General features: G+C 38.5%; 1 long non-coding RNA gene across 1 annotated transcript; it reads right to left on the bottom strand.

Annotated features, from left to right (window-relative positions):
* Positions 1-2,026: 2,026 nt before the first annotated feature.
* Positions 2,027-3,360, bottom strand: LOC118478134. The gene is made up of 2 exons (XR_004858838.1): positions 2,853-3,360; positions 2,027-2,155 (listed from the first exon to the last, which is right to left on the bottom strand). It is a non-coding gene; the product is annotated as an uncharacterized LOC118478134 (long non-coding RNA).
* Between the last annotated feature and the right edge of the window lie 700 nt (positions 3,361-4,060).

Raw genomic sequence — 4,060 nt, 5'->3', positions numbered from 1 at the left:
GTTGAACAGGAACCAGGACTTCTTCTTTCATAACTGGTGTCATAATTACATCATCAGACTTTCCAAGGTCTAGAAAACCCTAATCGTTAAACATATGTGAAGGGTGCTGACAAAATGAGTTACTTCTCAGATTCGAGCCCTATGCAAATCACTACATCACACTTATAGGTGAAGTTTTACAATTTATAAGTATGACCAAAAAAACCATGATATTCTTAAAGATTATGGCATCAATAGAAAATCTACAAATTTAACCCAAGTGTCGATTTTTAACCCAATATCTCCATTTGTGGATTGCGAGAAGTAACTCATTTTGTCAGCACGCCTCACATATCATCCCGGGGAATGACAGGTATTAAACATTGGTTTGACATTGATCCATCAGAAGGGTAATTTTCCGCTCCATCGCATGGTTTTGCTTAAATATGACTTTGATTGAGATAATCCAGGTTTGTCATAATGATGTTATGAACAAACACTTTATGATATTTCTGCAAAATATCATGTGAGGGACTTCCCACTGTTTCACAACATCCTTTTACATGGTGGAATGAACATGGAAGAGTAGCGTGCTGATGACTCAAAAGAGAAGCGAAGAAGAGGCAAAAGTATGCTTGTCATAATGGATGGTCATCATGTTATAAACGTGACATTGTGTCACTATGGTTATGAACGAAACCTTATTCCATGTAATTTACAGTTGTTTTGGGATGTATTTTTAATTTTAACCCAACTTGAGGATGTATTAGACCTTGCTTACATTCTGATATTTTGATTTTTATCATAAGTGTACGGGTATGTATTTTAATCAGTATTTTTCTTTTGTAGTAATTGTTATGAACGAACTACATATTGTATTCTGAGGGCTTTCCAGAGTTGATAAACATTAAAAACATGTACACAGATACATATTATGAGGAAACTTTCATTTAATATAAAATTTTAAAGTAAATGACAGGTCAAAATATTAATTTTTAGGTCAAAACTGAAGTTTGTCATAATAGTTTCCGATGACAACCCGCCATCGGCGCGATGATGGATACCGACTTACCATCGGTTTCCGATGACAACCCGCCATCGGCGCGATGATGGATACCGACTTACCATCGGCTTCCGATGACAAACCGCCATCGGCGCGATGATGGATACCGACTTACCATCGGCTTCCGATGACAACCCGCCATCGGCTTTACCATCGGCTTCCGATGACAACCCGCCATCGGCGCGATGATGGATACCGACTTACCATCGGCGCGATGATGGATATCGACACACCATCGGAAACCGATGACAACCCACCATCAGGACGATGTCGGGTTCCCACACACTATCGGAAACCTATGATCACCCAACATCAGAACAATGTCGGATAAATGTGTCTTTCCGATGGTCAGCCGATAGCACCGCTGTCACACCATAGCCTTTACTTTGTCCATGCTCCCATCCCTATTTTATCTTAGTCGTTTGATCCTAAAAATAATTCCCTCAATCAAAAGTTGAATCTATGTCTCTAATTCAAGAAGCCAGAATTTTTGTCCATCATTCTGTCACCTCTTGTTTTCGTTTTGCATCGCTGTATTTTTATATGGACCTACTCAGTTTAAGAAATTCACTTTCATGTGACGACAAGTTTGTGACAGATCATCACTGCGATAGTGCAGCATCTCTCTTTTCTTGGTTCTTTTCAAGTAAAATAATTAAAGAGTATGTATTCAGAATGATATATTTCTTCTTTGTAAAGGAATTTTAAAATTTAAAGCAAGAGTCAGCATCACACTGAACTATAATGCTATAATATTAAATTTAATTGAGAGGCATCACCTTCAACAATACAAGTTAGTGTGGTGCAGCATCTCTCATGGTTCTTTTCAAGTCGAAAAATTAAAGCTAAAAAGTATGTAAGATTATCGATTATTTTCTGCTTTACTTTGTAAATGAATCAAGAAATTTAAAGCAGGTGTTAGCATCAATATAAATTGTAGTAGTAGTAGCCCTAGTCTATTATTCAATTCCATTGAGAGAGGCATTACCTTCAGCAATACTGGACTGGTCAGCATCACTTTGTTGTTGTAGAGCACAGCAGTCAGAGACTCTGGATCTGCTTCACTGGGAGCATGGGAGGGGGGCTGCGAAGGTCCTGGGCCAGCAATTGCACCTAAGAGATCAATGAAAATAGTATGTACAACTGAAGAGATCAACAAGAATTTATCTGTGTAGTGTGCACTGGATCATCTCCACACGTCTAGAAAAATACTGTTTACAGAGATACACAAAACTGGCTGGCCCTGGATTTATTTAGTCTTAGATCTAGGCACAATCAACAATGTGTCTGGTGACTTGGTGTATAAAGTGTAAAACAACACACTATAATGTCATCTAGATCTAGATCTCAACACACACTGCAGTGAGACTTGCTTCATCATACAGATAGGTAAGCGACAGGGATCTAAACAACAGCTGCAGGCTCGAGTAACTTTCATCAAGAGTCTTAAGTTAAGTGTCATATGAATCCAGATAGAGAAGAGTCATAAGTCTAGATCTAGTCAACTCAAGTGTCTAGAATTAGTCTAGTCTAGTCTAGTCTAGTACAATCTTGATCTAAGTCTACAATAACGTTGACAGACTTGGTCTCGTTCCAAGAGTTAAGCTACCGTATAGAGTATAGATCTAGTGATAGATCTAGTCGATCTAGAATCTAGATCTAGATCTAGAATCTAGCTCCTCCAATTCTAATACACTGCTAGAGGTAGGATATAAAATAATCTAGAAGAATACGCAGTTCTTTAATCTAGCTGATAATTATAAGGACTAGTATAGAAGCTGGGACTGCGGGTATGGTAAACCTTGCTTACCTTCTGATGATGTTATGCCAACTGGTTGAACAGGAACCAGGACTTCTTCTTCATGAAGTTCCAGATTCCAGACCATGATGGTTATAAATGAGAAGGGGTGTGGGTGTATGTGGGGTGTGTCACGGCCACGGTCGTCGTCGTAATTGGTTCATCATGTGTCTCCTCCTCCAAACTAGAATCTACTGTCTTCACAATCAATAGGTCTTGCATTGAAATAATAAATAATCAGTTCATCCAATTCATTTTCGTCTGTGATTTGTCTCATTCCAATCCGACTGAGATCGTTCCACATCGATGAAATACGCCACTCAGCTGATCGGTCCGCCATCTTGAAACAATTAAATTGTAAACAAAAGCGCTCGACCACTTGGAAACAGAAATAAGAAAACAACCAGTTTACTTACAGTAAACTCGGAAAAAACACTTCGTAGAGCAGAACAAAGAACTTAAAGTCAATAAGGAACAGTTCATATTTGGTTTGAACGGCAGGAAATGGTACATTAGATGTTAAACTGCATTTATGACAAATACCATTTCAGAAGAGAAGTGAAACTACAACATGCGCAACTCACATAACTATTTGTAATGTTCACACATTCATGCGCATTGGGTTTTCCCGAAACGGCAATAAAATTCTCTTTCTTTTGGTACAGTCAAACCTGTGTAAGACGGCCACCCATTATCAAGGAGAAGAGTGGCCGTATAAGACAGGTGGCCGTCTTAGGCAGGACTGATCAAGAAGAAGAAAACAAATTATTCCTATCACAGGTCCCAATCGAAAGTAGCCGCGTTGTTTTTGTTGTTGTTGGTGGTGGTGGTGGTTTGTATTTTGTTTGTAATTTTTATTTTGTTGCTGATTTCGCAAAAGGGTGACAATAAAACGAAATGTATCAGACAAGGAAGACCGAGTGCGAAGTACATGTAAAAACAAACTCATGGGTCGCCACCACTCGGAGAACGAGTGACGTTTCTGTCACAAGTTCATGTTGACGTCCTTTGTTACTTTGTTTTTCTTGATAATTTTAATATTAAAAACCAATTAATTCTTTGAAACGATAAAACAACGAAGAACGAATTTCTCTAAAAATTTGCTTTTTGCGTCACTTCCGTACATACAGATTGTAAACAAGAACGAGAAACGTGAGGAACCTTGAAGTTTCAAGACGCATAAAAAATCCCTTGGCAGTTGTTCACCAGTCAACCGTATG

Source organism: Aplysia californica, unplaced genomic scaffold (genome assembly GCF_000002075.1).
Source record: "Aplysia californica isolate F4 #8 unplaced genomic scaffold, AplCal3.0 scaffold00371, whole genome shotgun sequence".
Lineage (NCBI taxonomy): Eukaryota > Metazoa > Mollusca > Gastropoda > Aplysiida > Aplysiidae > Aplysia > Aplysia californica.
This window is presented reverse-complemented; position numbering and strand designations above follow the sequence as displayed.